This window comes from Desmodus rotundus, chromosome X (genome assembly GCF_022682495.2).
Source record: "Desmodus rotundus isolate HL8 chromosome X, HLdesRot8A.1, whole genome shotgun sequence".
Taxonomy (NCBI): Eukaryota; Metazoa; Chordata; class Mammalia; order Chiroptera; family Phyllostomidae; genus Desmodus; species Desmodus rotundus.
In genome coordinates this window covers 13,848,594-13,861,423 of record NC_071400.1, presented here as the reverse complement: position 1 = coordinate 13,861,423, position 12,830 = coordinate 13,848,594, and the positions used below count along the sequence as shown (strand labels likewise).

The 12,830-nt window shown below is 43.2% G+C and overlaps 1 long non-coding RNA gene across 1 annotated transcript; it reads left to right on the top strand.

Moving 5' to 3' along the window:
• The first annotated feature begins 609 nt into the window (after positions 1–609).
• LOC123479230 (uncharacterized) lies at positions 610–7,951 on the top strand. The gene is made up of 5 exons (XR_006654774.2): positions 610–662; positions 2,829–2,907; positions 5,504–5,683; positions 7,346–7,456; positions 7,587–7,951. It is a non-coding gene; the product is annotated as an uncharacterized lncRNA (long non-coding RNA).
• The last annotated feature ends 4,879 nt before the right edge of the window (positions 7,952–12,830 follow it).

Below are 12,830 nucleotides of genomic sequence, written 5' to 3'. Positions count from 1 at the left end.
CTGAGTGTGCAATTTAGGGAAGTAGTTTTTGTCAGAGATTACATTCATGTGTTCTCATCATATATGAGCTCTGTCCGGAAAAAGTCCAGCCATTGTTAATATAACGAGAACAGTTTGTGTGACATAGATGTAACTTGTCAGCCAAAGAGAGTAGACTGGAATGCATAACTGTGAAAAATGACGACTTCACTGTACTAGTCAGTGGGGGTGGTAGACACCACTGAGTGAGCATGTGTACTGTGTGGCCGTTGCATTCAAAATGACTAAACAAGTAGAGCAATGAATCTGCATCAAATTTTGCATTAAGCTTGAACATTTCTCCGTGGAAACTATTCGGATGATTCAGAAAGCCACAGCTATGGGCAACTGGTGGTTGGCAGCTTCATCACGACAATGCGCCCACTCATGCCTCCTGTCTCATGCAGAGGGTTTTTTTTGCGAAACATCAAATCACTGAGGTGACTCAGCCCCCCTACAGCCCAGATTTGGCATCCTGGGACTTCTGGCTTTTCCCAAAACTAAAATCACCTTTGAAAGGGAAGAGATTTCAGACCATCGATGACAGTCAGGAAAATACAATGGGGCAGCTGATGCCGATTGGGAGAACTGTGTGAGGTCCCAAGGTGCCCGCTTTGAAGGGGACTGAGGCATCATTGTCCTAGGTACAGTGTTTCTTGTATCTTCTTCAATAAATGTCTCTACTTTTTCACACCTGGTAGATACTATCTAAAGCCAGGGGACTGGAGAAACAAGTGAACAGGTCTGCCGATGAGGCTTTTCTTACCTCCCCCCATCCCACCTCCCTTACTGCTGCCTGTCTCACATCCACTTCCCCTGAGCCTGGACCACAGGGATGACTGATCACTTGGGCATATCTCATGTCCCTTTTCAATATTCTCTGCTTGGATACCTCTGGCCTAGAGAACACAGTACCTCTACTGTTTGACCTTCATATGACAAAAAAATAAAATAAGATAAAATAATTAAATAGGGTGTGGTAGGCATGGAGCACAGGTATTGAATACAGGTAAAACAAGCAGAACTTCCAAGAGATGAATCATGGGGTTCTGAGAAAATCTGGTACCCCCACCCCACAGTAGCTCCCTTAGCCACTGGCAGAATCCCCCCCATAATTCCTTTATTTAAACTGGAAGTGGGAAACTTTTTGTTATTGTTGAGAACTCATGACCTCTAGAGGGAAATTTTTGCAGGCCTCCTCACAAAATAAGCACTTTAGAGGGGAAAAAACTTAAACCAATCTGCTTTTTAAATGGAGGGAACTTCAATGAGTAACCACAGAAAATGTTAAAATTATGCTTCACTATCTTATAATGGCTAGTTTTAGAAAGGATCGAGGGGAAAGAGGCAAACAGGGTAGAAGAAGTGACACTTTCTATACACAAAACAAGAAAGAATGGGGGAGTCACATTTCATTTCTGTTATACACCAAGCGCTGTGCCAGGCTCTGTACGTGTGTTAGCTCGGTAATTAATCCTACCAACAATTCTGTGAGTTATCAGTCCTTGGGGCCCAGCTTACAGATGAGCAATGTGACACTCAGTTTGTGACTTGCCCCAATTCATATATCTAGTTAGCAAGTGGTATAGCCACTGATTTAGCCTTGAGTCCCCCTAGATTCCAGAACCCATGTATAGAAAAGTACAGGAAGTGAGTGTTACTCAGAGGTCACATCCTGGGGCTCTGGGATTTACAGTATTTATTACCTGTTATCCACCACTTTGAAATGTTGATTAGCCATCGGTCCCAGCTTGTCAAGGGCTTTCATCCTTAAACCTTTAAAGGTTTTTTTTCTAAATGGGCCAACTACCCTTTCACACCAAGCTGCAAACTATTTTCTACCTCAGACCAAACAGGCAGGCAGTCACCCAAGGTTTGGGTAAAGCCCAGCCACAGACCCTAGCATACCTCCATTCTCTAACTGGTAAAGATTTGGATTCTTGTTAAAATGCAGATGCCCCTGATGAATTTCTGACCTTTTCCAAGGTCAGGTATATATGGGGTGAAGTCATATTTGTACCTGAGACCACAAATACCTTAGAAGCAGGTTGTCCCCAGCCTGGAGAGCAAACTCCTTTACTTGTGAATAGCCTCAACCTCAGGTGGGTTTAAGGCAGTTTTAAAAGGAGGAGGTGCCCTGGCTGGTGTGGTTCAGTGGATTGAGTGTCGGCCTATGAACCAAAGGGTCACCGGTTCAATTCCTAGTCAGGGCACATGCCTGGGTTGTGGGCCAAATTCCCCTGGTAGGGGGGGGGCATGAGAGGCAACCACGCATTGATGTTTCTCTCCCTCCCTTCCCTTCTCTTAAAAATAAGTAAATAAAATATTTATTGTTAAAGGAGGAGGTGACTTCTGTTTAGCAACAGGGGACCAGTGCCACATCTTACAGATTGTGTTGACTATTTGGCTGGTGGTTGGGCATCAGGGGGTCGGAGCTGGATCTTTGTCCTGATGGGTGAAGCCAAACTGCTCATTCTGGGGTTTGTTGGGCCCTAAGGAGTTGCCATTACCTTTCTCACCTGGGACCAATTAACTATATTAAAGTGGATCTTGGGCGTCTGAGGCACCATCTGGATGCAGGCGGAATAGTCTAAGGTTTTGATGGCATTCTTTTATTCTGAAGTTGTTAGAATAAAACAGTGTGTCATATTTATCCCCTCCTCTGCCAAGAAAGCTCTTCTGATGTTCTCAGTTAAAATTAGTTTCCCCTTCCCTTACTCCCAAAGCCCTTTGCTTGCACTTCTATCCCAGTGTTTCCCAGCATCGTCCTTATTAGCATTATTTATGTGCCTGTCTGTCTCCTCTTCCAGATCATGAGCTCCTAGAGGGTGGAAACTGCAGTTTATTCATCTCTATCCCCCGTGGACTGCACGCAGGGCCCCGCACAACGTAAGCACTCAATAACTGCTTGTTAAATTAAATTATTACTCTCTGCCACTGTTGCTGTGATTGGCATTCATTCACTTAGTCCATTTGCCCTTAAGAATCTCCTGCCAAGACTCAAAAGTAAAGACTCACAAGTACAAAGAAACACATTTTAAACAGTTGATGGGTGTTTGGTTGTTTAATTTTAAACGGGCCCAAATGAAAAGAAACATTTCCTTATGACTTGCCAGGCAGACAGAAAAGGTTATCAGCAGATTAAGAGGAGTGTTCTCAAACAGCATCAAGTGTCTTTCAGTGTGCCCAATGGGTGGAGAGCTTTGTGTGGCCGGGAAAGCTGGCTGGAAGGCTACTTGGATTCATTCTGACATATGTCATATTTTCAAGAGAGGTGTTGAAAACAGAGTCAAACAAACAGCCAGTCAAAGTGCCGCTCAGCACGGTGGAATTGGCATTACATGAAAGTGTTAGTGAGCACCTCGGCGAACAAGGTTGCCCCCAGGTCTTCCCCGGGAGCTACTTGAAAAGTTGAGAAGTGTACAGAAGTTCTCAGCACATAGCCACATTCCCTCCATTCCACGCCATGTAGCTGGCCTCCCAAGCACTTTGTAGCGACTACATTCTAGCTGTCAGGTTGAGTTTCCCTTCAACCTGTTGATGGTATCAGTTGAAAACAGCACACCTTTGCAGACTGACACATTTAGGAAACTCCGTAGCATATAAAGTACAGATTCCCCCTGCTGCACTGAGAGAGTTGGACAGGGAGAGAGATGCTCTAGTATCTGCAGCAGCAAAGGCAAGGCCTCAAGCAGGTAGGCAGGCAGGTAAGCAAAAGCGACTATTTACTATGCACCCACTATGGGCCTGGTTCTGGGCTAGTGGCAACCTAAACAGACAAGGTGCCAGCCCTTGTGGCATTTACAGCTCTGGAGTGGGGGGCGGGGTCAAGGTAGACGTGGAGTAGGGGTTGGGGAGAGGACAGGATGCGCATTGAAGAAGTAATTACGTATGTCACGAACTAATTACATATATGATAAGGGCTCTGGCGGAGATGCTAAGAGAGCACGTAAGAGAAAATTAGGACCCAGTCCAAAGGGTCAGGGAAAGCTTTAATGAGGGAATGTGTTTTAAACAGATCTGAAGGATGAGTAGAAATTAACCAAGTGAAATGCGTGGGAGCCTGTTGGAGGGGGTGGTGTTTAGGGTAAGGGGACAGCCTTTTCCACAGCACTGCAGTTGACTAGATAATGACACATTTGAGGATCTAAAAGAAGGCCACAATGCTTGCAGCATGGGGAATGAGAGGGCCTCGGGAGTTGTTAAGAGATGAGTTCAGAGAAGTGAGCAGCAGCTGGATTGTGCAGGGCCTCACATCTGGTACTTTTTTATTTTAGGGGGTTGGGGAGGAGGGGCTAAAAAATAGCTTTCAAAGACTATTCAGCAATGAAAAGAAATAGACTATGATATATATATGCTACAGCCATAAAATATTATATTAAGTGAAGGGAACCAGTCAGAAAAGACCATATGTTTGTTATCTGATTCCATTGATATGAAATGTTTAGAAACAGCAAATCCATAGAGAAAGAAAAGCATGTTCATGGCTTCCTGGGGGTGGGAACAGGGAATGACAGCGAATGGGCATAAGTGACATTTCAGGGGTGACAGAGAGGTTCTAAAATTGAATTGTGGTGGTGAGTGTACAACTCCGTCAATGTATGAAAAACTCACTGAAGTGTACACTTAAAAATTAATTGAAAATTTAAAAAGTTTTAAGTGAGCCTTCTGCTGTCCCATGGGAGGAATGTAAGACAGGTTAAATAGAGAGAAGAACCCTTCCTTCTGTGCAGCCTAAACTACCCGAAGGGCTATGCAGACCTCAGACCCTGATCCTAGTCTCTCTGGGCAAAGATGGATGTGCTGTCTCGTTATTTGGCATGTGAAGCTCCATGTAGACAGTGAGCACAAGCGGATCATATACACAGAGTTATGAGTTGGTCACGCAGTGGGAGTGGTTAGGTATGCAAGTCGTTCTTGTAGCTAAGAGAACAGAAGTGTCCATGACCAGCCAGTGGAAGAGAGTTACTAGAGCCCATCGAACGGCTCTGCTTTCCAGAAGGCACAGAGTCGTGTTGGTTCCTGGCCAGAGAGCCAAGGGAAGCCGGGCCTCATAAGAGTTAGGAGCTAAGTGCCCATCCAGATGTTAGAAGGGTAGTGCTATCATTTACGAGCCTCCATGGTCCCTCGGCCTCTTCCGAGGGCGGCCTCCATCTGTTGAGTCTCAGCAGCTGAAATGGCAATACTCAACTAATTGAGGAATCGTGAGTGAAATCAGGGGCAGATCTGTGGCTCGTTCACTAGAACAGTGATTTTTATGTAGCTCAGATGAAAGACAAAAGATTATAACTCATTTCATGCTCTTCCCAAGGGAACAATTTGTAATAGTCTAAAGCAATCAAGCAACAGAATGAATTGACTTTCCAACCCAAAACCCTTGGGGAAAGTACTATGAAAAGCTGGCGAGTTGTTATATTTGTATAACAAACATTTGTTCTATTTGTATAAATCCAACACTTTGATCAATTTGTCTTTGCCAATTGAGATCCAGAAACCACCTCTCTCCTCTGGCTGTGTTGACTGTCTGGCCGGTGTTCATGAATAAGACCAGTGCTTTGCCCATATCTGGCTTTCTCCACAATGAAATTTTCCATGAAAATCATGGAAGGACAAGAATGGAATTGAAGGAAGTCATAGAAATGCAAAGGGGAATAACCTCAAATGAGTGAGTTTCTGAATTGCAGGCACTCTCTGCCACCAGTCTGTTACTTGGGGAGCAACTTTCCTTGTGCCTTTTGATGAAATGCACGTGGACTTGAAGACACATATCCTCTGCTCCTCTAACTTCTCTTTGCTGAAGTTACAATGAAGGCCACAGAAATGAGTGCGGTTGGGTAGGACCACCACCTGTGGCTGGTGCAAGGTTGCACAAAGAATCTGTCCTGACACTGAGGCATCTTTGCGGAACTTTGGTTTGACTGACTTCTGGGTGCTGTGTTAGCTGTGCCTCCGGCCTTGTCCCCTCCCTGTCCCCTCCCTGCCCCACACAGCCGAGAGCAGAACTACACCTTTTGTATTCGCAGCCTGCACACCCTCCTGGCTATCCAGATACCTTTTCAGAATTTGCATAGAATACAAAAAGTTAAGAGCCAGAACCTGGCAGAAGAGATAATTACTTCCTAGCAGGATGGCCTTGGGGAAGTTACTGGACCTCTGGAAGCCTTCCTTTCTTTATTTGTAAAAGTAAAGTAATTGAACCAACCTCACAGTGTTGTTGTGACTCTAAAGGTAATTCGAAACCTGTAATGTACTTCCAACCCTGCCTATATCATCCGTAACTTTTCATTTTCTATTCAAGCAGCCAGTGGATTAAGTACCTAGTGTGTATAGGCAGTGCGGTGGGGGGCACACAGTGGATTATGTGGAGCTAATTCGGGTGTATGAGAAGTAATGGGGCATCGTGGAAAGAACATGAACTTGGAGTCAGAAATCTGGGTTCAAATCACTTTGCCTCTTACTTGCTGTAACTTGCCTCTATGACCTCAGGCAAGTTCCATGAACTCGGATCCTATTTCTTCATCTGCCAGATGTGAACGATGACATCTTACGTGGCTCTTTTGGTCATTAAGTGAGAGGACACAGGAGAGCCTCACAAATGTACACCGGGCATGCCGGTAGCCTAGTATATATGGAATGAATAAATGTGAGACTCATTTTTCCTTCTTCATTAGGCATAAACCCTGAACCTCAATGAATCTTCATGTAGTTTGGGATGTAACTCTAACATTCTGCACATCTTGAAGATCGCTGAGCCAATATTCTGTGTCAATGCATTATGAAGATGTCATACTTTAGAGATCGCAAAAGTTTTATGTTGACTGCAGGAAAGCAAATTGCAAATTTTGAAAAAACTTCAACCAATTCTGCCTCTCAGGCGATGTGAGCAGGTCACTTCACCTCTGTCTGCTATACTGTCCTCATCTGTAAATAATTCTAGAATCTCCCCCGGAAGGTGGCTGGGAGGATTCAATGAAATAAAGGAGGGGATGCACTTCACCCAATGTCTTCCATTCCTAGGAACTCAGTAAATGGCAGCTACTATTAATATTCAGAGAAGAAAAAAAGAATAACATATCAAGTGTGTGTCTTATTCTAAGTGTTTGGCTGTCATTATCTGACATTACATCCCTTTATGTTAGGAAGAAAAATTAGGCTATTTTGAAGCATATTACTAATCTCTGGGACTTGACATCAGAAAAGAACAGCCACGTCCTCCCACAAAAGGCACAATCATATCCAGGGCAAAGACAGGCAGAAAGCTGCCTATGCTTGCGGTCATGATGTCCTTGTACCTAACTGACAAAGTCCCTTGCTCCCTATTTTACAGATGGAGACACTGAAGCACAAGAATGCTCCTGAGAAGTAATGGCAGGCAAGGATTTGAAATGATCAGTTTCTGCCTCCTCTAATTCTGCCTCCTTGTACCCGGTAAACCAAGGTAGAAAGTGAATTCTTACTTCATTTGCAAAAAATCCATGACAATTATTTTCTGTGTCTGCAAAGGGTCTGAAAAAGTGAGTCATTTAAATGTTGGTTTTTTTATATATTCGTCTTCTCTCTGCTCATAGATTACTGGAGGCTGTGTGGAGCACCCTGGTTTCGCCCTTTGATGAGGGGCCTGCATAATGAGACCTTCGAAGGTTCCTTTTAGCTTTGACATTATGCGTTTTCAGGGGTGTCCCTGGGATTTTCAAGAATTGCATGCAATGGGCTTTCCTTAGTAAAAGATCCTTGTGAAAGAAGGTTGTGTCCACCTTTCCCTGTATAATCCTGTCCGAAGCTTTGGGAAATCACTAGGAATAATTAACGCATTTTGGATGACGCGTGCTTAGCTAATTGGGCTGAAATACAGGGTTGATTAGCAAGCTGGCTGGGCGCCAGGTAGCAGGTGTTTGCATAGTGTCAGTACTGATTCTTTTCTCAAAGAGGGGAAGAAGGCTTATATGTGGGGTGTTTTGTGTTTTTTTTTTTTTGCCTAGGTTTTGCGCTACTCCCACCCTCATTTGAAAATGCTGAGAGCAAAATAAAATCAAGTTTGTTAGCGTTAAAATGAGAAGTATTTCTTTTTAATATACTTTTGTTTCTTTTCACCGTTTTCCGTGCGGTTTTTAAGAGGTCAGTGCATCTTTCTACGCGTCTTTATTTACCTCTTATTTTGACCAGAGGCGCACAACCAGGATCACTTTACAGGATTTGCTTTGAGGCCAATTGTATTGAGGCTTTTTATATGTAGATCACTTTTCTCAATATATTCCCAATTGTTTAATGTTTTGCATTTCCAAATCAGTAGCTAATTTTCACCCTTGGCTTAACTTGTAGTTTACCTCTTCAAACCACAAATTTACATTATATTCCCTTTCCTCCATCCAAATATTCTGAAATTTCTATGCATCAGAAGCCTTCCAAGGGAATGTTAAGAATGCCCAGAGAGGGATACGTGGATATTTGAGCAGGATTTCTGGATCTTGTAAATGGATAAACAACATTTTCTACATGCCACTGATAAACAAGCATCTCTGATTATGTATCTGAATCCCTGTCCCCGGGGGTCATGTGGATAAACATACTTGAGTCTAAGGAGGGATCCTGAACAATTGGGGCTGGAGAAAATTGTCCCGCGAGTTTCTGGCCTCTTGCTGCAGATGATAGAAGTTCACTTGCGCTAGCATTGCAAGGATTCTCAGAGTCTCACAGAACGCTGAGGCGGGAAGTGGAAAGCCATCAGGAAGGAAGCCAACCTTTCTTTTCCTCTCTGTTCACTTGCCTCGGCATTTCCCAGCACATCTATATCCGTCTCTCCGTGCAGTAAGGCTTTCTAGGCATTCTCCTAGTGTTCAGAAGGCCCCAGGCTATTGTGCAAAGAGAAACGATGTAATTTTAGAAAAGCTGTAGGCGGCACTGATTTTTTGTTTTTCAGAAAGAAACAAAGAGGAGAGATCAGTGGTCTCTGCCCACCCTTCTCACTCTGATGTCTTAGGATCCTGCACATATTTGGACATCTCTTAAAAGATATCCGATTAACTACCACATTTCCTCAAGTGTACATTTTATCAGGTTGTCAAACTTCTTGAATCACACTGAGAATTGGGCAGTCATTGCAAATACATCAGTCCTCTATTAGCGGGATGAAAATTTGGGGCACATGGGAAATGCCACGTTCCCTCTCCCCCAGCGCCTTGGCAGACATCCGCAGCCGCGGCAGTCTCCCCTGCTGCTCTCAGAGCTGGCCGCAGAAGCCTTCTCAGAACTGATGAATCAATAAGCAAAATGTGGAACACCCATCCAATAGCATAATATCCTGCCATAACAAGGAATTAAACAACAACAAAAAAAGGAATGAAGTACCAATACATACTAAGTTGTGTATGTTCCTTGACAATGTTATGCTGAGGGAAAGAAGCCACAATCAAAAGACCACAATACTGTATGAAATGGCAAGAATAGGCAAATCCATAGGGACAGAAAGGGCATTGCTGATTGCCAAAGGCTGCGAGGAGGCGAGGGTGGGGACTGACTGCAAAATGGGTAAGGGGTTTCTTTTGTGGGGTGCTGAAACTGCCCTGAAATTGGATCGTGACGATAGATGCATAACTCTGTGACTACACTTTAGTCATAGGTAATTTCACACTTTAACAGGATGAATTTTATGTTATATGAATTATCGCAACTTTTAAAAAATCCTTCCTTAGCACAGTACTCCAGGAAATAACCCCTAGTAGAATTAGCATGTCATAAAATTTGAAGTTTTGCTGTTCAGTTTTTAAATTTCACTTGTACCTGGCCCGAGAGCCCATCTAGCTACACGCCATACACGTACAGACCTCCAGGCCGCTTCTGCTAGAGCAGGGGAGTCAAACTCATTTTCACCGGGGGCCACATCAGCCTCGCAGTTGCCTTCAAAGGGCCCAATGTAATTTTAGGACCACATACATGTAGAGCTCCTTGCCCCTAGTTAAGGAGTAGTTACATTTATTTAGCACCTACTAGGGACCAGGCACTATGCCAAGCCCTAGACGCAGGGGTGTCACACTCGTTTTCATCAGGGGCCACATCAGCCTCACAGTTGTCTTTAAAGGGCTGGATGTAATTTTAGGACTGAATACATGTAACTACTCCTTAACAGTTAAGCGAGAGCTCGGCGCTGCCACCGGGTAGAAACAAGGTGCCGGGCCGGATAAAACAAGGTGGGGGGCCAGATTCGGCCGCGGGCCTGGTGTTTGCCACCTGTGGGCTACATGTTATTGACATCTCTCCTCCCTACTTCCAGTACAAATGCCTTTGTACAAATGGAACACTCTCTGGGAAGCCTTTCCTAATTCCCTCTATCTCTACTCTCACCCCAGAGAAACTAAATTCTCTTAACTATATCCGATAGCACTTTGCACATCCCTCTATCCCAGTCCATATCACATGGTGTTGTGATTGCCACCTTATTGCGCAGAACTTCCCTCTGGACTTTCTCATGTCTGTCCCTGCAGCCGGCCACTCCCCAGAGCTCAGTCCACAGTAGTGTTCCTCAGAAAATGATTATAACGTGAGCCCAGCCCTCGGGATTACTACAGATTATTAGGGGGAGACAGACACTCAGTTAACTACAAAAGCATGTGCCCCAAATTAGACACTTAGGTATGTGGACCGTGGAGAAGAAAATGATTGATTCTGTCTGTAGTCATCCAGACAAACGCGTTACAGAGGAGGTAATGTCTGAGCCTGCCTGAACGTATGAATAAAAATCCTCCAGATAGAAAAGCTATGTGTGGTATTGGGTGGGGGGGGATGACTTCTAGTATTCCAGGTAGAGGAAATAAAGTGAGCTGAGACAAATATGTCAAAATGTGTGGCATATCCTCAGACTCCAAATATAGGCTACTTATGGCTGGCAACCGGAGAGGAGGTCAGGGCCATAGTATGAAAAGCTTTTAGTACCATATGAAGAAGTTTAAACCTCTTTCTGCGGGTAGTGGGAAGTCGACATATTTTTAAAGGGATGATGGAATCATGTGTAAATTTTAGCATGAAGAAGGGGAGGACCCGGGGTTGGACTAACATGAATAGACCAAATAGGTCATTATTTCAATAGTCCAGACAAAAGATACTGAAAATTAAAAGTAGAGCAAGCTGCAGAAAGAAACCCACACATATGTGGACAATAAAGACAAAGGATCCAGGAATATACAATGGAGAAAGGAAAGCCTCTTTTTAAAAATATTTAATTAATTTATTTTTAGAGAGAAGGGAAGGAGGGAGAAAGAGAGGGAGAGAAAGATCAATATGTGGTTGCCTCCCATGCATCCCCCACTGGGGACCTGGCCTGCAACCCAGGCATGTGCCCTGACTGGGAATCAAACCGGCAACCCCTTGGTTCGAAAGCCCATGCTCAGTCCACTGAGCTACGCCAGCCAGGGTGAAACGAAAGCCTCTTTAATAAATGGTGTTGGGAAAACTGGACAGCCACATGCAAAGAATGAAACTACACCATTATCTTACATAAAAATCACCTCAAAATAGACTAAAGATGTGAATGTAAAACCTGAAACAACAAAATACATAGAGGAAAACATAGGTTCTAACTTTCTGGACATCAGTCTTAGTAGTTTTTGGTGAATGTGACTCCAAAGGGAAGGGAAACAAAAATAAAAAGAAAGAAATTAGACTATACCAAAGTAAAAAGCTTCTGTGCATCAAAGAAAACCATCAACAAAACAACAAGGCAACCAACAGAATGGGAGAAGATTTTTCCCAATGACATTTCTGATAAGGTGTTAATACCCAAAATATAAAAGAACTCATACAACTCAAAAACAAAAAAAGCAAACAACTCATTTAAAAAATGGGCAGAGGGTCTGAATAAACATTTTTCTGAGGAAGACCTACAGATCGCCAACCAGCGCATGAAGGGATGCTTGACATTACTAATTAGCAGGGAAATGCAAATCAAAACCAATAGACACCGCCTCCCACCTGCTGGAATGGCTGTCATCAATAAGACAGGAAGTGACAACTGTTAGAGAGGATGTAGAGAAAAGAAACCCTCATGCATTGCTGGTAGGAATGCAAATTGGTGCAACCACTGTAGAAAACAGTATGGAAGTTTCTCAAAAAAATAAAACAGAGCCACCATATGACCCAGCAATTCCACTTCTGGGTATTTATCTGAAGAAAATGAAAACTGTAACTTGAAAAGCTATATGCAACCCCATGTTTATTGATGGATGAGTAGATAAAGAAAGTTCAGTATAAATATACAATGGAGTATTATTTGGCCATAAAAAATAAAGAAATCTTGCCATTAATAATAATATTGATGGAGTTTGAGGACACTGTTAAGTGAAATAAGTCAGAGAAAGAAAAATACCATATGATCTCACTTATATGTGGAATCAAAACAAAACAAAAACCAGCTCTGTATCATAGATACAGAGTACAGATTGGTGGTTGCCAGAGGTGAGGGCAGAGAGGTGGGGCAAGGGGTACAAATTTCCAGTGATAAAATAAATAAATCATGGGGATCTAATGACAGCATAACGGCATATTTGAAAGTTGCTAAGAGAATAAATGTTAAAAGTTTTCATCACAGAAAGAATTTGTAACTGCGTGATGATGGATGTTAACTAGACTCACTCTGATCATTTCACAACATATACAAATATTGAGTCATTATGTTGTACAGCCAAAATGAATGTTAGCTGTCAATTATATTTCAATAAAGAACCCCCCCTCCGAAAAAAGAGCATAAATATGAGAAACTGGTTTAATTCTAAAGACCAGATAACATTCTTAAATGCAAGCATATACATATTTCTCAGTTTGAC